This window comes from Aquarana catesbeiana, linkage group LG02 (genome assembly GCF_042186555.1).
Source record: "Aquarana catesbeiana isolate 2022-GZ linkage group LG02, ASM4218655v1, whole genome shotgun sequence".
NCBI lineage: Eukaryota > Metazoa > Chordata > Amphibia > Anura > Ranidae > Aquarana > Aquarana catesbeiana.
The window spans coordinates 685,068,515-685,095,368 of record NC_133325.1 but is presented as its reverse complement, the minus strand read 5'-3'; the positions used below and the strand labels follow the sequence as shown (position 1 = coordinate 685,095,368).

General features: G+C 40.6%; 1 protein-coding gene across 2 annotated transcripts in view; it reads right to left on the bottom strand.

Annotated features, from left to right (window-relative positions):
- LRRC75A (leucine rich repeat containing 75A) overlaps window positions 1–26,854 on the bottom strand; it is a 622,026-nt gene that overhangs the window by 457,810 nt on the left and 137,362 nt on the right. The gene's annotated exons all lie outside the window — the stretch shown is intronic.

Genomic DNA, 26,854 nt, shown 5'->3' with positions numbered 1-26,854 from the left:
ATAAAAGTTACAGTTACAAAAAAAAGTGTAAAAAAAAAAAAACACAAACAAAAATATAAAATAAAAAAAAATAGTTGTCGTTTTATTGTTCTCTCTCTCTCTATTCTCTCTCTATTGTTCTGCTCTTTTTTACTTTATTCTATTCTGCAATGTTTTATTGTTATTATGTTTTATCATGTTTGCTTTTCAGGTATGCAATTTTTTTATACTTTACCGTTTACTGTGCTTTATTGTTAACCATTTTTTTGTCTTCATGTTCACCATTCACGACTTTGAGTGGTTATACCAGAATGATGCCTGCAGGTTTAGGTATCATCTTGGTATCATTCTTTTCAGCCAGCGGTCGGCTTTCATGTAAAAGCAATCCTAGCGGCTAATTAGCCTCTAGACTGCTTTTACAAGCAGTGGGAGGGAATGCCCCCCCCCCACCGTCTTCCATGTTTCTCTCTGGCTCTCCTGTCTCAACAGGGAACCTGAGAATACAGCCGGTGATTCAGCCAGCTGACCATAGAGCTGATCAGAGACCAGAGTGGCTCCAAACATCTCTATGGCCTAAGAAACCGGAAGCTACGAGCATTTTATGACTTAGATTTCGCCGGATGTAAATAGCACCATTGGGAAATTGGGGAAGCATTTTATCACACCGATCTTGGTGTGGTCAGATGCTTTGAGGGCAGAGGAGAAATCTAGGGTCTAATAGACCCCAATTTTTTCAAAAAAAGAGTACCTGTCACTACCTATTGCTATCATAGGGGATATTTACATTCCCTGAGATAACAATAAACATGATTTAAAAAAAAAAAAAAAAAAATGAACGGAACAGTTTAAAGATAAGATAAAAAAGCAAAAAAAAAAAAAGCACCCCTGTCTGCCCTGCTCTCGCGCTAAGGCGAACGCAAGTGTCGGTCTGGCGTCAAATGTAAACAGCAATTGCACCATGCATGTGAGGTATCACCGCGAAGGTCAGATCGAGGGCAGTAATTTTAGCAGTAGAACTCCTCTGTAAATCTAAAGTGGTAACCTGTAAAGGCATTTAAAGGCTTTTAAAAATGTATTAATTTTGTTGCCACTGCACGTTTGTGCGCAATTTTAAAGCATGTCATGTTTGGTATCCATGTACTCGGCCTAAGATCATCTTTTTTATTTCATCAAACATTTGGGCAATATAGTGTGTTTTAGTGCATTAAAATTTTAAAAAGTGTGTTTTTTCCCCAAAAAATGCGTTTGAAAAATCGCTGCACAAATACTGTGTGAAAAAAATTAAACACCCACCATTTTAATCTGTAGGGCATTTTCTTTAAAAAAATATATAATGTTTGGGGGTTCAAAGTAATTTTCTTGCAAAAAAAAATAATTTTTTTCATGTAATCAAAAAGTGTCAGAAAGGGCTTTGTCTTCAAGTGGTTAGAAGAGTGGGTGATGTGTGACATAAGCTTCTAAATGTTGTGCATAAAATGCCAGGACAGTTCAAAACCCCCCCAAATGACCCCATTTTGGAAAGTAGACACCCCAATCTATTTGCTGAGAGGCATGTCGAGTCCATGGAATATTTTATATTGTGACACAAGTTGCGGGAAAGAGACAATTTTTTTTTTTTTTTTTTTTGCACAAAGTTGTCACTAAATAATATATTGCTCAAACATGCCATGGGAATATGTGAAATTACACCCCAAAATACATTTTGTTGCTTCTCCTGAGTATGGGGATACCACATGTGTGGGGTTTTTTGGGAGCCTAGCCGCGCACGGGACCCCGAAAACCAAGCACCGCCTTCAGGCTTTCTAAGGGTGTAAATTTTTGATTTCACTCTTCACTGCCTATCACAGTTTCGGAGGCCATGGAATACCCAGGTGGCAAACCCCCCCCCCCCCCCCCAAATGACCCCATTTTGGAAAGTAGACACTCCAAGCTATTTGCTGAGAGGTATAGTGAGTATTTTGCAGACCTCACTTTTTGTCACAAAATTTTGAAAATTGAAAAAAAAAACATTTTTTTCTTGTCTTTCTTCATTTTCAAAAACAAATGAGAGCTGTAAAATACTCACCATGCCTCTCAGCAAATAGCTTGGGGTGTCTATTTTCCAAAATGGGGTCATTTGGGGGGGTTTGTGCCACCTGGGCATTCCATGGCCTCCAAAACTGTGATAGCCAGTGAAGAGTGAAATCAAAAATTTACACCCTTAGAAATCCTGAAGGCGGTGATTGGTTTTCGGGGCCCCGTACGCGGCTAGGCTCCTAAAAAGTCCCACATATGTGGTATCCCCATACTCAGGAGAAGCAGCTAAATGTATTTTGGGGTGCAATTCCACATATGCCCATGGCCTGTGTGAGCAATATATCATTTAGCGACAACTTTGTGCAAAAAAAAAAAAAAAATTGTCACTTTCCCGCAACTTGTGTCAAAATATAAAATATTCCATGGACTCAACATGCCTCAAAGCAAATAGCTTGGGGTGTCCACTTTCCAAAATGGGGTCATTTGGGGGGGGGGGTTATGCCATCTGGGCATTTTATGGCCTTCAAAACTGTGATAGGTAGTGAGGAGTAAAATCAAAAATTTACGCCCTTAGAAATCCTGAAGGCAGTGATTGGTTTTCGGGGCCCCGTACGCGGCTAGGCTCCCAAAAAGTCCCACACATGTGGTATCCCCGTACTCAAGAGAAGCAGCTGAATATATTTTGGGGTGCAATTCCACATATGCCCATGGCCTGTGTGAGCAATATATCATTTAGTGACAACTTTTTGTAATTTTTTTTTTTTTTTGTCATTATTCAATCACTTGGGACAAAAAAAATGAATATTCAATGGGCTCAACATGCCTCTCAGCAATTTCCTTGGGGTGTCTACTTTCCAAAATGGGGTCATTTGTGGGGGTTTTGTACTGCCCTGCCATTTTAGCACATCAAGAAATGACATAGGCAGTCATAAATTAAAGGCTGTGTAAATTCCAGAAAATGTACCTTAGTTTGTAGGCACTATAACTTTTGCGCAAACCAATAAATATACACTTATTGACATTTTTTTTTACCAAAGACATGTGGCCGAATACATTTTGGCCTAAATGTATGACTAAAATTGAGTTTTTTGGATTTTTTTTATAACAAAAAGTAGAAAATATCATTTTTTTTCAAAATTTTCAGTCTTTTTCCATATATAGCGCAAAAAATAAAAACAGCAGAGGTGATCAAATACCATCAAAAGAAAGCTCTATTTGTGGGAAGAAAAGGACGCAAATTTCATTTGGGTACAGCATTGCATGACCGCGCAATTAGCAGTTAAAGCGAAGCAGTGCCAAATTGTAAAAAGTGCTCTGGTCAGGAAGGGGGTAAATCCTTCCGGGGCTGAAGTGGTTAAGATTAAAGTGGAACTAAGCCTTCCTATCCTCCTAGAACAATGCCATTCTAGCCTCTATTTAGATCTGTTGTGGCCATAGTACTGCACACAACTATGACATCAGCCAATTGACAGGCTGACATAGGCATACTGGCAACTGCGACAGTTCTCACCAGAGCCATGCCTTGAATGTAGCATATACATATTTACAAATGATTGAGAATTTAGGGGTACACAACTTTAAACCTTTCACAATAAAATGAATTATCATATAATTAAAAAAAAAAAAAAAACAATACCCCATAAAAGACATGTAAAAACATTACAAGGCTGAAGGCTGGTAATATTTGTCACAAGAAGTCTTCTATATAATGTACTTTATTTTTTACAAGGTAATAATTATCAACTGTATATATTATATAGTTCTTTACTACTGATGTAGCAATTCTTTACGTGTTTCATGAATAACGTTCACTCCTTCAGGAGAGTGTGAGCACATTGTAAAAATCTAGAACGTATAACCACTTGCCGATAGCCCTATAGCAGATTTACTGCTACAGGGCAGCCATCCTGTGCAGGGTCACGTATATATACACATGGTTCCGCACTTCTGGATAGGGGGCCAGAGCGCTGCTTCAGCGGGTGCCGGCAAATGGATGTCCACTGGCTCCCGCTGATCGTCAAGAAGAGAGGCTTGGCGGAGCTTTGCATATGTAAACTTATAAAATTAAAACTTATAAAATAAAAACTTATAAAATTCAAAATGCTAACCACAACATACAAGGCCATCCACAACATTGCCCCCAGCTACATCACCAACCTCTTTTGCAGATATTGCCCAAATCACCCCCTCTGCTCCTCCCAGGACCTCCTGCTCTCTAGCTCCCTTGTTACCGCCTCTCATGCTCGTCTTCAGGACTTCTCCAGAGCCGCTCCCATCCTTGTGGAATTCCCTGATCGGTATATCCGATCAGCCCCTAACCTGTCCACCTTTAGGAGATCCCTGAAAACTCACTTATTCAGGGAAGCCTATCCCGCACCCACCTAACAACCCCATCAAATCATTCCCCACATCTATTACCTTTAGTACCACCACCCCCTCCCTTTAGAATGTAAGCTCTATGAGCAGGGCCCTCCTGTATTGAACTGTACTGTAATTGTGCTGTCCCCTCTCTACATTGTAAAGCGCTGCGTAAACTGTTGGCGCTATATAAATCGTGAATAATAATAATAATGTAAACAATGCAGAGCTCTGTCCTGATAGCAGGGATGTGACTTGGAAGCCTCTCTGATCTTGGATTCATATACCACAACCCCACTAAGCATTTTTGACCCCTGGACTGCAAAGCTGAGGGTCCATTAACTCTGGTGAGTGGGGTCACAGGAGGGGAGTGTGTTCTTTGGGTGTGTTTTTTTGAGACCCTTTCAACCTGGATACTTGTATTCCCGTTGGAAGCACTTTGCACTTTACTTTATTGTATTTTATTACTGCACTTTGCACTTCATTGTTTACATTTAATAATCCATTAGCACGGTTAAATATTTGTATATCCATTTCTTAAGGTTCTAGCACCTTTGTAACAGCTGCTGTGGTCTTTTTTGTTTGCACCATTATTTCACTACTTTTAATAATTTTATTATTCCACCAGCGCGAGTTTTAGTTTATATTATACACCATAGTTTGAAGATGCTCTAACTTTTGTGCAGACCAATCAATATACACTTATGGGGATTTTTTTATCAAGAATAGGTAGCAGAATACATATTGGCCTAAATTTATTAAGAAATATAATTTTTTTAATGAAAATGTTTTAAAGCAGAAAGTAAAACATGTTTTTTTTTTTTTGTCAGTCCTTTTTTTGTTTATAGCGCAAAAAAATAAAAGACCCAGTGGTGATCAAATACCACCAAAAGAAAGCTCTATTTGTGGGAACTAAATGAAACAAATTTCATTTGGGTACAGCGCTACATGGCCGTGCAATTGTCAGTTAAAATAAGTGCGGTATTGAAAAAAATGCCCTGGTCGTGAAGGGGGTGAATCTTCCAGAGGGCAAGTGGTTAAACATGGTTATGGTAAACATATTTTTATATTGCACATTCAATACACTATATCTCCTTACACGTTTCTAAAAAACTGTATGTTTACACGCATATACTGTATAAAAAAAGCTTACATATATGGACAAACCAGCCTATATATTAAAACACTGCACATAAATTGCTCCACAGATGCTGACACAGACAGCCAAATAGAGGCCACAAGGGAAATTTCTCAACGCCCTTCCTAAAAATGAAGAATCTGCAATCTTATGGAAGGTGGTTTTGTAACCAAGGGAGTAGAATGAGGAAACAAGGAAATAATAGTAATGATACTACTAGTCAACCATCTAATAATGTCAGTTTTATTTTTTTTTTCTTCCTTTACTTTCATTTATTCTCTTTCTCCCATTATTCATGAATTTCTCATTTCCTGGATAAAAGTTCCTTCTTCTTTGCCCTGCATATATAACCACAGGGAATCAGATATTATCTTCTCTATAAAAACCACCTTAAAATCTACATAAAAATAGATGCTATTTCTGACAATGTTATAATGTTTCAAAAAAAAAAAAAAAAAAAAAATGGACTAGCCTCCAAAAGTAGAGTCAGTTCTATGAATTTCTGAATCCTAATAAAGTAGATAAAAATATTTCTGTTAGGTATATATATCCTTACTTGCTAAATCCAATTATTCTCAATTTGTACATTTCAATTGATACATTTCTCATATTTCCTGGAAACCCCCTGGGACTTTCTTTACAATGGCGGAAATCAATCATCCATCTCACAAGTATCTATGCATCAATAGATAAATATGGGCATTCGAGCACAGTGGGACTTCCATCTCCAACGAGAAGCCCCACTATACTCGATAGGACCTACCCATTCAAATCATGAATCTAGCATACCCAGAGTATACACTATACACTAGTAGGTGGAATGTAAATGCTGTAGGAAGCAACCCTGGTATGTTTATTTACAAATTTATTTATTGAACATTTCTAACCTGTGGTTTCTTTAGGAAAACAGTTAAAACGGCTTGTTTAGTTCTGCTGCACAACACTCAGAACATAACCCAAAGATATTTTTCAGTTTTAGATGGAACTATAGCCTAATATAGAGGAATCAGATTTTTTTCTTTTTATTGACCTCAAATTTCTTTTTAGCCATAAATGACATTTGAGTATATAAATGCTGAATTTAGGAATTACATCTTTAAGCACACATGAATGATTATGCCCTTTTGTACAGCTTCCATGTACTGTAGTTATCATGAAAATTACACCTAGAATGTAGCATGTTTGTTAGATCATTCAGAACAGTCAGGGCTGGGCTCAGCCCTCCCTTCTCTGGGCTGGCCGCTCAGCTGTCGGATAATTGCCAGCTCCTATCTCTCCACAGTGACTCACCTGTTGATGCTATCCTGCTCATCAGTCCTGCCTACTTAAGCCGTCCAGCTCAGATGATCTCTGCCTTTGCCTTGGTCAACATCACAGAGAATATCTCCTGCGTTCCTGTTAAAGACTTGCTTGGCTGACATTCCTTCTGGCCCCAGAGCCTGCTTGTTGTTCCACTACGCAGATCCCTGGTTCCCCGACTTTCTGGCTTGTCTGACTATCCGTTCCGGTTACCGAACTTTGGCTATGTTTTGACTACATTTGTTCTATTTATTTTTATTATTAAAACGAGTGTGAGTTAACTGTACTTCTGTCTCGGTCTGATTCAAGTTTTCTGAGAAGAACTCATTGTTGACTTAAAATTGACGTCCCTCTTAGCCACATTTGATGCTTCCAAAAGACTTGAATAGGGACGGAAGAGGTTCTGGTGGGACCAAAAGCCCATCTACATTGGCTCCTAACCACCGGGTTGACATCATATGACGTCTGGGACTTGAAGTGGAGATATCTGGATTGTGTCTGCAGCTACATGCATCATCCAGATATTTTTTTTTTTCAGCTGGCGGTTCCCTGCAATGTAAAAGCCATCATAGTGGCTGTTTAGCTGGCTGATTGCTTTTACAGGCGGCGGGAGGGGACGTCCCCCCCTCCCGCCGCCCTCCAGTGCTTTTCTGGGCTCGCTTGTGCGATTGGTGAGAATTCGCCGGCAGCGGTTTACCATAGAGCTGGCTGGAGACCAGATGGTCCCCGGCCAGCTCTACGACCCTCAGAGGCCGGACGCAACATTATGACGTCACTTCTGGCAGGTGTAAATACTGCCGTTTTTTTAGCTGAAAAGCCCAAGATAATTTTTTATTCCATCTCAGGCTTTCCAGCATAGAGGTGGGGACGTATAGACCCCAGATCTCTCAGTAAAGAGGACCTGTCATGCCGTATGCCTATTACAAGGGATATTTACATTCCTTGTAATGGAAAAAAAAAAGTGATTAAAAAAATAAAATAAATTAAAACTAAAAAAGGTGTAAAAAAAAAAGAAAAAGAAAAAAAAAGAAAAAGGTATAAAAAAAATAATAAAATAAAAATATTTCAAAGCGCCCCCATCCCCTTGTGCTTGCGCGCAGAAGCAAACGTACATGTAGGTCGCTCCTGCATATCTAAATGGAATTCAAACCACACATGTGAGGTATTGCCATGAATGTTAGAGCGAGAGCAATAATTCTAGCACAAGACCTCCTCTGTAAGGCCTCTTTCACACGGGGGATCCGTATGTCCGTTTTTCATCCTTCCGTTTTCGGATGAAAAACGGACATACATTCATCCCTATGGAGCGTCGGATGTCAGCGGTGACATGTCCGCTGACATCCGACCCCGCTCCGATCCGAAAAGTGTAACGGAGGAAAAACCTACTTTTCCCTCCGTTTTCGGATCGGATGACGACGGACACTACGGACCGTCATCATCCGATCCCCCCATAGGGGAGAGCGGCGCTCTGACAGGTGCATCGCTGCACAGCGTGCAGCGATGCACCTGTCATCTTCCTGCTCAGCGGGGATCGGCGGAGCGATCCTCGCTGAGCAAGCGGATGTTCACGGGGCGGATCATGACTGATCTGCCCCGTGTGAAAGAGGCCTAACTCTAAACTGGTAACCTGTAACCAAGCATAGCCTGTAGAGATTTTTAAAGAACAGAAGTTTGGAGCCATTTCATGTGTGCCCAATTTTAAAGCATGACATGTTAGGTATCTATTTACTCGGTGTAACCTCATCTTTCAAATAATATTAAAAAAACAGGGTAAATATTGTGTTTATTTGTATATTCGTACAAGTGTTTTTTCTCCCCCCAAAAAATGTGACATTTGTGAATATCGTGTGAAAAATTGCAACAACCGCCATTTTATTCATTAGGGTCTCTGCTAAAAAATATTATATATATATATATATAATGTTTAGGGGTTCTGAGTAATTTCTAGCAACTTTTTTCGCTTACTAGTCGCAAGTAGAAATTGAATAGGTTACTAAAGTCACGAAAATTCTCGTACGACAGAAAAAAAAAAATCGGAAGTGATGTCATGTGTTGTAATGTATTTGTATTGTATTTTCGGATGACAACTGTAAACAAAACGAAAATCGTATGACCTGGTATCGTACGAGGAAAATTTTCGTGCTTGTCCGACCGCATAATATCGGATGAACTGTTGTAATCTGCTCTCGAAAGCTCTGTACTAACGATCCGAAAAGCGCCGAAAGCGGTATTTTTCGTCCGATTTTCGGATCGTGTGTGCGGGCCATTACTCTATTATCAGATTTAAGCTTAGGTAAGTAAAGACAGGGTGACTCTTCTCTTTTAGGGACACAAGGTATTTCTATGAGCAGTGCTGGTGTAGCAACATCCCCCTGGGGAATAGAAGGCAGCAGGAGTTTATGTTTCTTCTTGGGAGAACCTTTACACAGGTGAATGAGGTAAGCCTGCTACCACCTGAGATTTGTTTCTACCAAAGCAATCATCCCCCTGTGTAATATAGAAAACAGTAAGGCATCTCTGCACTATTCACTGCCTCTGCCATAACTTCATTCCCTCCTGCAGCCACCTGTGAAGTGACTTTACTCTGACTGGAATAACTAAATAGATTCCAAGGAAACAAATCCCAGAGGCTCAATACAATTTTTTTCCAAATACAAGCCTACAGCTGCCAGGTCCCAGAAACACTGAAACAGAAAAATTGAATACAGCTGGGTGCTTATTACACTGACTTGGAGTAGAACTGATTTTATGTATCTTATTATCTAGCTTAAGCCCATCTAGTATCATCCGGGGTAAACCACCCTTTAAACTAAAACTGATCCGAAAATCGGACGACAGATCGTCCAACTTTTTTTCGCTTACTAGTCGCAAGTAGAGATTGAATAGGTTACTAAAGTCACGAAAATTCTCCTACGACAGAAAAAAAAAAAAAAAATCAGAAGTGATGTCATGTGTTGTAATGTATTTGTATTGTATTTTCGGATGAAAACTGTACTGACTAAACTAAAATCGTATGATCTAGTATCGTACAAGGAAAATTTCCGTGCTTGTCCGATCAAATAATAAATCGGATGAATTGTCGTGATCAGCTCTCGAAAGCTCTGTACCAACGATCCGATTAGCGTACGATCACGTCAAAAGCGGTATTTTTCATCCGATTTTCGGATCGTGTGTACGGGCCGTAAGTCTCCCACATTTCTTACAGGTTATGCATTTCTAAGTGCATAAAATATAACTGGATATTTAAGGGTTACCCAGTAATATGAAAATAGTTCATCCGCCCCCCCACATTGCCCACAGCTTATAAATCTTCTTTTTACATTAAAATACTGCCACGTTATACCTTTTTGGATGATCTGTATACCACGGTTACATCATAAACTGCACAGTTCTCCAGTGCTGAGAGTTCAGGTAGGAGGAGATTTCCACTGCAGCCTGTATACACGCCCACATGTGTGATGTCAATATCATGTGACCTGGCTATCTCTGATCAACAAGTAAATGTTCTCTCCAGCATGAAAGACACAACTGAGCATTTGCAGGTTGGCTACTCTGCCTGTGTTAGCTGGCCTTCCCCAGATAGACAGTGCAAGGCGGGAAGGATCTATGCATTCAGGATAAAACAGCCTTTTTACACAATGCAGAGGATTAACCCCTTAGAGGAGTTGTAAAGGCAGAAGGTTTTTTATCTTAATGCATTCTATGCATTAAGATAAAAAACCTTCTGTGTGTAGCAGCCTCCCCAGCACCCCCTAATTACTTGCCTGACCTCCTTCTCTCTCCAGCAATGTCCACAATCCCCTCAGCCATCCAGTACACTCCTCCTGATTGGCTGAGATTGGCTCCCACGGCTGTCAATTAAAGTCAGTCAGCCAATCAGGGGAGAGAGGGGGTGGAGCCAGGTCGGGGCTCTGCGTCTGAATGGATACACGGAGCTCTGATTTGGCTTGGGAGACAACCTGTAACAAGCTGCTGACTGAGGGGGCACTCAAAAAAGAGGGAGGGACTAGGATCAGCAAAGAGGGACCCAAGAAGAGGACGATCTGGGCTGCTCTGTGCTGCCCAGATCGTCCAACTGCACAGAGGAGGTAAGTATAACATGTTTGTTATTTAAAAAAAAAAAAAAGCGAGCCTTTACAAATCACTTTAAGTTCCACAGTGGGTATAACACGCATATACAGACTGATTTTACTGTTGTGGGTTTAGTAACACTTTAACATTTATAGGTAATGACTCCAGATCCAAATCTCCTGCATGCTACAGGTGCGGTTTCACAAAACACGCCAAAAAGGTGCAACCTAATAAAAAGTCTATGGGAAACTGCAGGGTAACCACACACGAAAATCACAAGCACACTCACGATGCAGCATGAAAACCAGCCTGAGACCCCTTTCACACTGAGGAGTTTTTCTAATGCTTTGGCGTTTAAAAAAAAAAAGCGCCTGAAAAGTTCACGAAAAATGCTTCCCATTAAAATCAATGAATGCTTTCACACTGGGGTGGTTCGCTGGCAGGGCGGTGAAAAAAATCTGGCATGCAGCATCTTTGCAGCATGTTTGGAGTGCTAACAAAAATGCACCTCAAAAAGCCCCTCTCCATTGAAATTAATGGGAAGTGCTTCAAAATGATTTTTGGAGACTTTTAAGTCATGTGTCCTTTAAAAAGCGCACCGCAAATGCCTGAAAAGCGCTCAGCGTTTTATGGGCAGTTTAGAAGCGCCTCAGTGTGAAAGGGCTCTTAAGGTGTTCAGATGGGATGATAGCCCTGCCAAGATCAACATATTGTCTGAGTTCTAGAACCTGCCAAGATACTTACCCAGCACCAAAGCGTTGGATATACAGGATCAAATCTACTTGTAAGGATAGTTTTCAGCAAGCTGGAAAATCTCATCATGTGACAACTAACACTTCCTACAGGAGCTCATTATTATCCAGATGATCAAAAATCTAGCCCAATTCACAAACCTTTAACACAAAGAAATTTGTATTTTAGCAAGGTTATTGTAAACTCCAAATCTCTTTGGACTGTTACTTATATTTTAAATAAGGATCCTCATCCTAGTGTGTTTGTTTTGCAAATCTATGTCCCAATTAAATGGGGAACCTTGCTTGTTACCGAGTCTGAACTAGAAAGGGAAACGCCTACAGTACTTTCAAAACCATCTTTTGTTTTTTTCCAGAAACATTAGAAAAACAAAAGTGTGGAATATGTTCTTTTACAATGATAAATATTATATCCATGACATGTTATTTAAACTAAATAACATGAAGACCTTTAGCCCCGGTTCACACAGGGGTGACTTGTCAGGCGACCTAGCCGCCTGACAAGTCGCCTCCCGTTCTGTACTACGGAATCGTTCTAATAGGAGCGACGCAAGTCGCTCCGACTTAGAAAAAGGTTCCTGTACAACTTGGGGGCGACTTGAGGCGACTTGCATAGACTTCTATACAGAAGTTGGAAGTTGCAAGTCGCCGTGGAAGTCGTGTGCAGGTCGCCTTGGTGAGGCGACCTGCAAGTCGTGCCGCCCCTGTGTGAACCGGGGCTAATGAAAAATTTCTGAGACTTTATGTAAGGTATTAAATTATTGCAAGTTCTCTCAGCTGTATGCAAGTAAATGCTGGAATACAATTTGAGTAACACTGTACTTCTCAATGCAGTTCTCAAACAAGAGAAATATGCATTTCTGCCACTAGGGGGCACTGCAGGGAAAAGGCTCCAGTTTAGTTTGCTTGTGTGCACCATCTTGTACCTCCCACAATTGGGCGATTCTTGCGGTACAGTGTTAGAAAGTTTCTTTAATCTAATATTCATCAATTAACAAATATTAACAAATGAATAAATGTATTCGATCTTTATAGAATAATTGAGTTCAACATATATTTAAATCTCTTAGTTATGGAAAAAGTGAAATTATATAGACTTTTATACTTGCGAAAGTATACATGTTGTTATAGCTTCATAATCATTCCTATGGAGAACAAAACATGTGTTAGTAATTAGGAATCTTGCGCTGGGTTCTTACCTCCCCCCATCACAGATGGAGAAGGAAGGTTTCACATTTCTTAATACGCATACGTTTATGTTTTAGTTAAAGGGGGGGTTCCGGCTGCAATTTTATTTTTTTTTTAAAGTCAGCAGCTACAAACACTGTAGCTGCTGACTTTTACTAAGGACACTTACCTGTCCAGTGAGCCCACGATGTCGGCCCCCCGAGGCCGATCTGTCCATCGGATCGGCCGCCGGCGCCTCCATCTTAATGAAGGGAAAAAGGAAGTGGCTTCACTGCTCGTTTCCTACTGCGCACGCACGAGTCGTGCGGCACTTTGTGAATGGCCCCGTGGTTTTCTGGGACACACACAGTTCCCAGAAGGAAACGGGGCTGCTCACCGAAGAGGAGGAAGCGCCGCTGAATAGGAAGAGGCAGATTAGGAAGACTGCCTAGCAACAAGGGTTTCAGGTAAGTTAAAACATTTTTTTTTCAAATTTTTTTTTCAAATTTTTTAAAGATTTTTGATGCAATTTTTTATTTTAGGGCTGCCCTCCACTTTAAGATTATAAGTTTTTATACTACAATATTTCTTGATTAGGAAATTAATAAGAACATTAGGATTTTAATGAATATATATATATATATATATATATATTAGTATTTGATCTTATGTTAAAGGAAACTTATATTGTACAAGTTAAATGGTTTTACACATTGTTCTTGCCCACTCCTCAGGAATGTCAATGCATAGAGACTGAGCAACTCCCACCATTACGTGAGGGGGTTAAAGCCGACGTTTTTCTGTAGAACAATAAAGCTCAGAGGAACTTTTAACCAGCCTTTTTAGGAAGGAGGGGTCAGATTTTAGGAATAAAGACACACCGCGAGACATCACGAGGAAGCTTCACACACACACAAAGATACACACAAAGACACATCTGATTCAATCTTCATCTTAAGAATATAATTACAATATTGATGTTATTTTTACATTTTGATATTGTTCTTGTAATATTTTATTATTAAATCAATTGAGTTTTTACACAAGAACTCAATGGACTTTCTTGGAACTTTGCTCATCAATATAATTTGCAGAATATCGGTATTTAATACCAAAATAACGGTATTCAACATACAGTAGAAGATAGCTTCTGTCATCTCATTCCTTTATTGACAGGTAAGAGGGTAAATTTGTCTGACAAATTAGTTTATCTTTAAATGATTCCTATTAAGTGTACTCCACCATCACAGGATAATGTTTACCCATAGCCTACTTATGGTTTAAATATTTCTGTAAATTTTACATCTCTAGTGTGAACTAGACTAGGGCGGCACAGTGGTGTAGTGGGTAGCTCTCTCGCCTAGCAGTAAGAAGGTTCGCTGGTTTGAATCCCAACCACGACACTACCTGCCTGGAGTTTGCATGTTCTCCCTGTGCCTGCGTGGGTTTCCTCCGGGTACTCCGGTTTCCTCCCACACTCCAAAGACATGCTGGTAGGTTAATTGGCTTCTGTCTAAAATTGGCCCTAGTATATGAATGTGAGTTGGGGACCTTGGATTGTGGGCTCCTTGAGGGTAGGGACCGATGTGAGTGTGCGATGTATGTGTGGAGTGCTTTGTAAATTGACAGCACTATATGGGTACCTTAAATAAATAGGGACTATTGTAGACACTCACTCAGGTTGAACTGGATGGACTGGTGTCTTTATTCAACCTTACTAACTATGTAACTATGTATCCTGCCAGGAACCCAAAACCAACAGCAAATCATAGGCGGCAAAGGCCCACAGCTGCACATATGCTAGGGGTGTGTGTACAAGTAGCTGCAGAGCCGGAAACGCCTCCACTGACCTTGATTGACTGTTGGCTTTAACATCTTCCCGGCAGGATAGCTCAGGCAGATTTGGACTTGTGTCCTAAGCTCATCACTGCTTGTAATTACTGGAGCATGTGTGACCACAAGGCATAACATTCTAAGGGTCGGTTCACACATGGGCAACACGACTTTAGCGCGACTTTGTACCGCGACTTCAACGCGGCTTCAGCGCGACTTCAGCGCGACTTCGGCAAATTACGAGGCGACTTGAAGTCGCCTCCATGACAGGCGACTTTGCCTGTGGCCAATCACCTCTCTGGGAGGGAGGGGGGGAGGGAGGGGTTTTCTCTGCAAAGTCGCTTGACTTTACAGAGAGATCCGACTTGCAGGCGACTTACATTGAGTTGAATGGGTACAAGTCGCCTACAAGTCGGATAGAAGTAGTACAGGAACCTTTTCTGAAGTCGGAGCGACTTCAGTAGTGTCAATTAAGACGCTCCCATTGCCTACCATGTTAATCTAAATACAAAGCGACTTGGGGCGACTTGGGGCGACTTGAGGGCGTACAAGTCGGATCCCAAGTCGCCCCAGTGTGAACCGAGCCTAATTCACCCTCATTTTCTATCGAGAGTCCACCTGGGGGTGCAGCACTGGCTCCACAGCTAAAGACTAGTAAGGACTGTCATGGAATTGGTGAAAGAACGATCCAGGAGCCAAAAGAATGCAACTGTGGATATTCAAAGCTATCAATCTGAGTAATACAGTATTTTGAATGGAATCATTTAAAAAGAAAAAATCAGTTTAGTTAAAACAAAAAAAAACAGCCCACCTCTCTAGTTCCCTAAGCAATTTTAATGGTAATGGCCATAACCTGTGTAGTAACTGCCCATATCCTTGAATAGGGCTGCAGTCCAACATCAGAGACTCTAGAAGTATGGTCTCATTTAGGTCTAACCATGCATGAGTGGCCAGGATTGGAGGTTGAAAACACTGAAGGAAGCGTCCACGGTCATAGAAAAGTAAGAAGTGTTAGCAGGAAAATAAGCCACTGGGTATAGATTTCGAAGTTGGAAGGCTAGAGTAGGGTGCTGATTTTTTTTTTGCAAACATGAAGAAAGATTAAGCAACTTTCATCTAACCATTTTAGAACTACAACCAAATACAATAATTGTGAAATCATCGCTATCATAAGTCCAACATACCCTAGTCAATATAAACGTCTTTCCAAAAGTTCTCAATCTTTCCATGTCCAATGAAGATCAAAGACTTACAAACACCATCCTTTCTGGTTGTGGATCCTTTGTGGTGCTTCACAAAGAAAAGGCCATATAGTGTAGTATGTCCAAACCAACTTGTGTACCAACAATGTGTTTATAATGTGTTTACATTACCATAATAAAACAATATAAATACATTGTTGGTATACAAATTGGGTTGAACATACTAAACTATATGGCATTTTCTTTTTTTCAAGGTAATTCACCTTTTTGAGTGGAGCACCACAAGGGATCCAAAATCAGAAAGAACAGTTTGAAGTCTCTGGTCTACATTGAACTTGGGAAGATTGAGAACTTTTGGAAAGTCATTTATATTGACTGGGGTATATAGGACTTTTAATAGTTAGCGCTGATTTTATGTTAATTGTATTTTCCCACTGAGATTGTGGAGTCCTTTCAGCTGCTGCTAAGATTAAGGGATATATCAAGATAGTCCCTAGTGCGCTAAATTGCAAATAAGTACAACCAAATATACCCTAACCAGCCCCAGCTTACTGTCCTTTCCTTGGTGCCAGGCTCCTACAAATAGATTTTAAAAAGTCTGATTAGACATTTCCTAACTGCAGCTCGATCTGTTATTGCCAAATGCTGGCGCCAATCTGACCCACCAAGCTTAGCCACCTGGGCTTGTGAAATGAATCAGATCGAATATATGGAAAGTATGATACCTTGGGGTGAAGATAAATCTGACTCTCATAATCTCATGTGGACTGTATGGAATAATTTCCGGTATTCATCTACTTTTGACACATTTACCACTACTGCAGTTTAGCCTCCTGAGTAACTCCAGGTTTCCTCCCAACAGTTTTTGTTGCCCTCCAATTGTTTTATATGGGTACTCTCTTCCCACTGCCCTCACCTTGCCTTATTTGAATTGTTTTGTTATATATTTTTTCCCACCCTCTCTTTCTGTTCTCTCATGGTTTCTGGTCTTACTCTTTTTATTACTCTATTGCTGTTCTGGGTTTCAGAGGTTCTCTGTTTCACAGATAGTCTTCTGTCAATAGCCTACTTGCAATATATTGCTATAGTGATTGGTCTTCCCCCTACTTTTATGATCTGTGTTTCAGTAATCTGTATGTTCTTGATCGTACTATGGAATGATGGTTGCTATCCTATTTCATGCAAATATGGGTTTGTTGTTCCTGGTGATTGTCACCATTAAATACATTACCTACAGTATATGTGGATATGTTAAAGTTCCTTTTATATGTTTGCACTTCCTTTGTTTTTGTGTTTTATTATTCCTATAAACTCCATAAATGAGATTAAACATTAGAACTACAACCAATGCTAGCCTAGACTACAAAGCAGTCCTGGCATAAAATGATGATGGGAACATACATAGGTCAACCATTACTTTCTAACAAACAAGTCTAAACTGCCTGTCCGGACCCCAACTTGGCATACCAACTGAAAATGTAACAATACTGACCTGCTAGAGTTAGATACGTGTACTGTATGTTACTTTACACAGTGTAATTCTAGATCAGAACCTACTTTGTTTTCTTAAACGTGTTGGGTTGTACAATCATCTATGTAGGAATCTCCTTGCACATCTGGTAATCTTCAGGAGAAAAATAAAATTTTAGTGTATTTCAACTCTTATTGTCACACTCAACCCTTCTACTGCTAGTGGATGTGACATTACAGCTGGACTCCAGGAAAACAGTTAAATACCCATATGAAAACGCACACACAAATTAGCTGTTTTATCTGCAAAGGATTTGTAACTTTGTGCAGCCACTTTGGTTTTAATTATTATACTTATTTTAATTACTTTTAACCACTTTTAATTATTATAAAAGTAATATGCAACTGCATTAAAATTTCAGTCAGGGCTCTTTCTGTTAAAAAAATGTAGTACAAAACTGCATTTTTTAAAGAAGCTTCTTTAAATCCTTTGCGACCCATGATGGCTCAGTTCTGAGTTATTGTAGATATGGAGCAGCTGTTGAGACCAGCGCCCCCTAGTGCCACAGTAAGGAGTGCCATCCTATTGTTTTGGGTCCGCACACGCGCAGTGTGTACTCTTCTGTCGCAGCTGCAGTGCACATGTAAGTGACGCAACGTGTGGTACAGCATTCAGCTACTGCATGTTCAGCTGCAGCGTATTTCAGCCCACAATAGACTTTGACTGGCAGCAGGCAGTGGAATGGATGCTACATTTGTGCCTCCCGGGCACATTAAAACATCAGATTGGACGCACCTGGGCTAAACACCTAGTCTGAAGTAGTCTTAGTCTGGTGTCCTGTCAGAATGCGGCTACCCATCAGAATATGTAATGATAGTGACATTCCGTGGTGGCCATCTTGGTACGCCTGCAGTAAGCCTACAGTCAGAAGGCGGCAAGCGGACATCTTTTTACACCCACCAAAGTCTTGCATTTCACACTTTTTTTTACCAGTAAACGGAGCTTATATCGTGAAGTACAGCATTTTGAAATCCCTGACACTGTTTTGATGTTGAATTTTTTTAAAAGCAGTGGCATGCCTGCTGATCTCACAGGTTTGCTAATCTGACAAAATACCACTGCTTTCAAGCTTCAACATCAAAACAGTTTGACGGATTTCAAAATATTGTATTTCACTATATAAGCTCAGCTTACTGGTAAAAATAAGTGTGAAATGCAAGACTTTGGTGGGTCCAAAAAGATGTCCGCTTGCCGCCTTCTGTAGGCTTAGTGAGGACAAGTGCAGGGGTACCAAGATGGTCGCGACAGAACATCACTTCGGTTGCACTTTCTGATGAGTAGCGGCTTTCTGATAGAACATAATACATGGTTCGAATCTTGGCTGGTTCAGCAGGAACCAGCTGAGATTCAAACTTTTAATGGGCATGCTGAATGTGCCAAGTTGATCGATCAACTTGGGTACAACCAGCCTGCCGGATCATCTTACAATTATTGCTAGCAGCTGCTTTAGCCACTAGAAATAATCACTGTCTTCTCCCGGTGGAGATGGCTACCCCTGCCTGCTCCCTGCCGGGAGCAGACAATTGCTTAGCGGGAGGGATTCCCTTGTCAGCACTGTCTGTGATAATGAGGGAACCGTGAACTGGATGGACTAGTGTCTTTAATCAACTTTACCAACTATGGGATATATATATATATATTTTTTTTTTTTAAAAGAGACGTGTAGACATTTATATATATATATATATACTTTTTTTTTTTTTACTTAAAAAATTGACCTGTGTGTACATAATAGAGCACTACAGAATATTTAGATCTGTAAGAAAGAATGGCATGGTACTGCTCAGAAAAGTCATGCAATAGCTTCTGCTACAGGCATCAACAAGCACATTTATTGGCAATATTCCAATGAGATTTAAATAGTGGATGGTGTGCAGACTCAGACAACCCAGCAATTCTGGCACTTGTCAGCAGGCTGGTATGTTTAGAAGTGCTTGTTGGAGCTACTGGAGACTGCTCATTATCATACGTTCTCGTGGTTTAAAATAGCAAAACATCACCAAACCAGTCATAAGTCATAAAATCACTACTATAAGAGAAGTTTTATAAGAAAAATACTGTGTAAAGTGTAAATATAACACAGATTTTGTTCATACTTAAATGCATGCTCGTGCAGGGGCCATGTATGTCTGTACAGGAATGCGCAGGTGTTCTGTGCATCCCCACGCAGGTGGTCTCATCCATGTCAATTGGGACACAGCAGTTGCATATCCGTGCGTGTCCCCGAACACACACTGTGTTTGGGGACCCGCACCCACACGACTTTCAACTTGGGAGCGGAAGCTGTGTCTGGACATCCGCTACCTCCCAACTGACACGATTGAGACTGACTGCATGGAACACCTGTGCATTATTTTGAGGGCAAATACAAGTCTCACATGGGCGTACGCTTAAAGTGTAAGTAAACCCCCCTATCGTTTTCAGCCAAGGAAGCTTCCATCTTTGCCTCTGCTTAAGCTACAACTGCCATGATGCAGCACACGTGATTCGTTATGACACCAGCCATTGGATGGTTTGACAGTTTGGTTGAGAGCACAACCAATGGGAGTGTTACATTTTCGGCACGTGTCGGAAATGAAACAGTTTTTTTAAACTGGTAATTGGATGGGTTTACTTCTGCTTTAAGTACACCCATGTGAATGAAGCCTAAGGCCTCAAGCACACGGGATGTTAAAATAACGTTATGAAAACGCCAGTATCTTTGCAGTGATTTTTTAAACTTTTTTCAGCTTTTTTCAACGTTTTTGCAATAGCGTTTTTTAGCATTTTTCCGCGATAGCATTTTTTAGCGGTTTTTAGCGGTTTTTTTTCACATTTTTTTTTCAATGGATCAAAAACTTTAAAAAACATTGGTGTGCGACGTTTTTGAGCGTTTATCAGCATTAGAGCGTTTTTACAGCTGAAAAACATCTCCCAGAACCCACTGGTCCTGGTTTTTTTTTACAGCTTAAAAACACCTATGCCATTTGCAGCTCAAAAACGCCTAGGTGGGCATGAAGCCATAGACTAACATAGACAGGCATTTTCAAGTTGCAAAAAACACTCAAAAAAGCAGCTGTAAAAACGTCCGTGTGCATGAGGCCTAATACTGGACCTCAGCCTGGAAAAAATCTTTGTAACACAGTGCTATCAGTATGGGGCTGGCTCAATCTTTAGATCTCAGCAGAAGGTGGCTGTGTCTGCCCTGGTCAATCCAAAAAAAAAAAAACATCGCCATCATAAGCTGGGTACATGCGCTGCCCATTTCTGACTGATGACTAAGCACAGTTGATGAGAAAACACAGCAAGGTTCCTAATCACACTATGCACTACTACCAAAGATTTTGAAAGGAAAGAGATATTTTTATTATAAAGGATTTATATAGCAGCAACAGTTTGTACAATGTTTTACCATACAATTCAAGACAAGAGGGTTAGGAGGTCCTTGCTGCTGAGAGCTTACAATCTAAAAGTAATACATAGTGACAAGTGATACAAAGCCCAGGTTCACATTGATGCGGGATTGAAATCGAGTTCAGATTTCATTTCCACATCTCAGTCCAACGATTTCAGAGGCATCTGTGTGGTTTCCTGCACAGATGTCTATTGAAATTGCACCTGAAATCACCAAAAGTAGTACAGAAACTACTTTTGGGAATCGGTGCGGCAAAGTGGGCGTCCATTGCCGGCAATACCCACCGATTTGGCATGTGACCTGACATGTCAAATTGCATGCCAAATCGCATCAACGTGAACCAGGGCAAAAGGTGATAACTAGGTGGATATGAGTTTGTGGAGAAGGTAAAATGTCAGTTTTAGCAAGAGGCTTCCCAAAGGCCCTTTCACACTAGTACGACTGCAGATGCAACATTGCATGACAATGGAAATCACATGATTTCAATGGTGCTTGTTCAAATCAATACAATGCAACTGCGATGCAACTTTGGGGAAGGTATGGGTGCTATTTTGGTGCGATGCAGCACAATTTTGTGCCCCATTAACTTCACTGGAAGAAGATGGTTTGCGATATTTTAGGATGAGGCTGGTTGGTGATGTAGCTGGGGGCAGAGTTGTGGATGGCTTTATATGTTGTTTTTAGTATTTTGAATTGTATTTTCTGGGCAAACGGAAGCCAGTGTAATAATTGGCAGATAGGGGTAGCAGATTCCAAGCAGTTGATATGGTGGATGAGTCTGGCAGCTGCATTCATGATAAACCGGAGCAGGGATAGTTGTCTAATTGGGGATTTACCTTTAGACCCCTTTCACTTTAGGGCCGTTTTCAGGCACTTTAGCGCTGGAAATAGCCTCTGCTAAGCACCTGAATACCTCCCATTCATTCCAGTGTGACTTTTCACACTGGGGCAGTGCTCTTGCGGGACGTTTCGAAAAGTCCTGCAAGCAGCATCTTTGGGGTGGGTTGGGAGCGCTGTATTTAGCGCTCCCAAAACGCCCTGCGCCCATTGGAATGAATAGGTAGCGTGTTCAAAACTGGAGTTTTTAACCCATTTTGGGGGGTTGAAAGCGCCCCGTTAGCAGCCGAAAAGCAGCTTAAACGCGCTAACAGCCGGAGCTCTCAGTGTGAAATAGTCTAACTTTGGAGAGACTTGTGATTCCAACTATGGCATAGAAGAGATATCAATCACAAACAGAGGCAGCTGCCGCCAATCCTTCCTATAAAGAGCCTTGATTTAATCAGTTAATGATAAAAATAACAGTGAGCAGTTTATATGCTAGAGTCAATAAGGTTCATATTCATAGGAATAGAGAGGAACTGGGTAACAGGAAGCTTCCATCAAAACGATAATGAATGTAAAAAGGTGTGTAACATTGCTTTCCTCAGTTATCCTTTTTTCAATGATAACCAGCATATAACTTCAAAACAATGCTGTGTTACCCGTTTGAATAAACCATAAATATAATATGAGTTAGTGAGTCATATACACAATACGGAAGGAAGTAAATAGTATAAATCATAATAAATAACTAGAAGCTAAATAATAATTACCGTATAGTGCAGTCTAATCGTCACAAATTTGAACCTTTCCAAAAAAGAGCGTGCACAATTCACTGCCTACGTCAAAAACAAGTCTCCTCCGACATCACTTCTACCACAAACATAGACCTCAAAACATAAGAGGTCAAACAGTGCTTATGGATAAACATTCACAAATGAAGGTATGAGTCTGCCATCCATCTGTAGGGGTACATCATGATCATACATTTTGAAACCAAACAAGAAAAAAGAGAGCACTTCAAATAGTGCAGAGAAAATAAACTTACATTTATTTAAAGCAAAGATATTCTTGTTTTAACCACTTGCTTACTGGGCACTTAAACCCCCTTCCTTCCGAGACCAATTTTTTGCTTTCAGCGCTGTCACACTTTGAATGACAATTGCGCGGCCATGCTACACTGTATTCAAAGAAAATTTTTAGCATTTTTTTCACACACATGGACCTTTCTTTTGGTGGTATTTAATCACCACTTGGGTTTTTATTTTTTGCTAAACAAACAAATAAAAGACAGAAATTTGGGAAAAAAAAAAAAAAGTTTCATAGTTTGTTATAAAATTTTGCAAACGGGTAATTTTTCTCTTTCATTGACATTCGCTGATGAGGCTGCACTGATGGGCTGCACTGATAGGCACAGATGAGGCGACACTGATAGGCACTGATGGATGTCACTGATGGGCACTGATTGGTGGCACTGTGGGCACTGGTAGGTGGCGCTGGTGGGCACAGAAGCCTCTACAGATCTGGACTGATGTCCCTCTCACAGCCACCAGTGATCAGCTTTTTTTTGCGTGAGGAGAAAAAAATAGCCAATTACCGGATCTGTTTACATCACATGATCAGCTGTCATTGGCTGACAGCTGATCACGTGGTAAGGGGTCGGGATCGACCCCTTACTCCGATCTGTGATCAGCGGAGTCTAATAGACTTGCTGACCACAGAGCGCGCTGTGCGTGCCCTGCAGGGGGCGCGCAGGCCACTCGAGCATGGAAGTATGTCACCAAAAATTTAATTTTTGGTGCAGGGAATGCCTGAAATCTGACTTGTATCTTAGGCAGACTTCTGGGAAAATTGGTGAGCCAATCACACAAACAGGAAATTATGTTTCTGGTGGTGGTCAGTACACATTCTGTGTAAAGAATATCTCGCATTTTCATAAAATTAGAGCGGCTGCAGATTGAAAAGGAAAGGTAATTTTTAACAACATTCAATTAAAATATGACTTGTGTCATAACTGTATATGCTATATTATTTTTTCTTTATTTGCTGTTTTTTTCCCCCACAAAAGTAGCGTTACCCTTTAAATCTTGGATATAGTAGGAATAGGCTAAAGTTTTGGACAGAGTAGGAATAGGCTGAAACCCTGCAGTTTATTTTTATTGCTGTGTCTTTTTGTGACTCACAACCGGAAGTGAGAGGAAATCTATGCAAAGTGCTGGGAAAGCAGTGTGGGAGATGTACTAAAACTGAAGTGCGCAAAATCTGGTGTAGTTCTGCAGAGAAGCCAATCAGCTTCCAGGCTTTATTGTCAAAGCTTAATTGAACAAGCTGAAGTTAGAAGCTGATTGGCTACCATGCACAGCTGCAGCAAAGTTTGAGTGCTCCATTTTTAGTAAATCTCCTCCAGTGTTACTAAGCCCCGAGACACTGTTCTATCTGGGGTGGCTCAGTGGACACCACAGTGGCAGCAAGCAGGAAATTATGTATCTGTATTGAGACATACTGCCCATATGGCAAAGTATTAAACACTAACTCCAAATGTAATATTAAAATTCAATCTTAATGTGGTTGTCAATCTGGGTGTAGTTGTTTTGAATATTTATCTCCAATATTCAGAAAAGAGTAACGAACACCATGCAGCTTTCTGCTGCTAAGTTGGTAATTTCAAGCAAACCTCTACAGAGAAACATATGTATGCTGCCTTTGCTGATTTTTTTTTAAATGCTACTGGCTGTTATAACGCATAAGGATAAGGAAGTTTAAGATGTGAATATATGGTCACTGTGGAAAACAGGATTGAGCTGGCATATACAGGGGAGGAGAGGTAGGTGAAGGGGTCAAAATCTGTTCATTAGAGCGGCTGGTGCTGCGGGTATGTAGTAATGAGTCAACAGATCCTCTTCCTTCCCGTTCCCCCACTGTACATAAAAACATTATGTGACTGCCCTGATTGGTTATCAAATGGTACAGAGCCACTCGGACTGGCTCGGCACACAGTGTCTGTTAATAAAGCTGTCCAAGAATGGCACCATTCACAGACATTAACAGATTAACAGACGCACTTGTAGCCCAAGGACTAATTTTGGAGCTATAAACAGCACTCCAGAAATAGATGTCCTCCACCTCTTTTTAAAATATGACAGTAATAAGGTGGTTAAAGAAAACATACAATGAGAGTATCATGGAACCTACCATGGCAGGTTCTCTACTCATTCTAAAAAGGCAAGTTGTCTGGCCATCATACTGATCCTCTTTCTTCAAAAATCATTAAAGTGGAACTACAGTTGTGCTCATAAATTTACACCCTGGTAGAATTTATGATTTCTTGGTCATTTTTCAGAGAACATGAATGATAAACACAAAAACTTTTCTTTCACTCATGGTTACACTCGCCACTAGGTTAGTGGCTGAAGAAATGTATTATCAATCAACTTTGTTTACACATTATAAATCATAATGACAACCCAAATGACCCTGATCAAAAAAGTTTACATACTCCAGTTCTTACTACCGTGTATTGCCCCTTTAACATCAATGACAGCTTGAAGTCTTTTGTGGTATTTGAGGATGAGGCTCTTTATCTTCTCAGATGGTAAAGCTGCCTATTCCTCTTGGCAAAAAGCCTCCAGTTCCTGTAAATTCTTGGGCTGTCTTGCATAAGCTGCACATTTGAGATGCCCCCAGAGTGGCTCAATGATATTGAGGTCAGAAGACTGAGATGACCACTCCATAACCTTCACTTTATTCTGCACTGCACCCACGTTGTGGCCAATGACAGGTCGACTTGGCCTTGTGTTTTGAATCATTGTCATGTTGGAATGTCCAAGTACGTCCCATGCGCAGCTTCCTGGCTGATTAATGCAAATGTTCCTCCAGTATTTTTTGATAACATACTGCATTCATCTTGCCATCAATTTTTACCAAATTTCCTGTGCCTTTGTAGCTTACACATCCCCAAAACATCAGCGATCCACCTCCGTGTTTCACAGTAGGAATGGTGTACCTTTCATCATAGGCCTTGCTGACTCCTCTCAAAATGAAGCGTTTATGGTTGTGGCCAAAAACTCAATTTTGGTCTTATCACTCCAAATGAGTGTCAGTAGGTTTGAGGCTTGTCTCTGTGCCGTTTGGCGTATTGTAAGCAGGATACTTTGTGGCATTTGCGCAGTAATGGCTCTCTTCTTGTGACTTGACCATGCAGCTCATCTTTCTTCAAGTGCCTCATTATTGTGTGTCTTGAAACAGCCACACCATGTTTTCAGAGAGTCCTACATTTCACCTGAAGTTATTTGTGGGTTGTTCTTTGCATCCCGAATAATTTGATTTGAACACTGCCGCTAGGCATTCTCATTTCCTTGGATATCTTTTTATATCTTTTCTGTTTTATAGAGTTCGACTACCTTTTCCCGTAGATACTTTGACAATTTCTTTGCTTTCCCAATGAATCAGAATCCAGAAACGTCAGTGCAGCACTGGATGAAAGATGCAAGGGTCTGTCAGGAGTCCAGAAACTCATTGACCTTTTATACACACACACTAATTACAGGCAAACAGATCACAGGTGAGGATGGTTATCTTTTATAACCATTCAAACCCCTTTGTGTCAACTTGTGTGCATGTTATCAGGCCAAAATCACCAGGGTATGTAAACTTTTGATCAGGGTCATTTCGGTAGTTTGTGTTGTCATTATGATTTAACAAGAGTAAACACAGTTGATTGATAATAAATGACTTCAGCCAAACACTAACCATGAGTGAAAGAAAAGTTTTTGTGTTATCATTCATACTCTCTGAAAAATGGCCAAGAAATCATAAATTCTGTTAGGGTATGTAAACTTATGAGCACAACTGTATATGCACCTTGCCTTCAGTGATGCGGCATCCCCAAGTTTCCTGCCCAGCCACTGACATCTTCGGACGGCTGGCTTCCAGGTCTCAATTACTGGCCGCGGTCATTGGCTGGGCGAGGATGACGTCACTCTCATGCATACGCAGGGGTTAAGTCAGATTTGGCATTGCCAAATTTGTACAGTGGACTACACATGCACAGGGGCAGACAGGCAGGTAAGCAACTTAAATGCAGAAGAGACAAAGTAGGTCTCTTCTGCATTAAAATTCCTGCCTGGTCGCCCATCTTTAATTCCGGTCTAAAGTTCCACTTTAATCTAGCACAAGTATACAAATAAAGACTTTTTGATTTGATTCAGCTCTCCTTATATGCTTATGTGTTTCATGTCAGTGAATGAGACAGCTTTGAAGTCAGGGGATGAGAGCCAAGAAAGTAGGAGAAGGGGG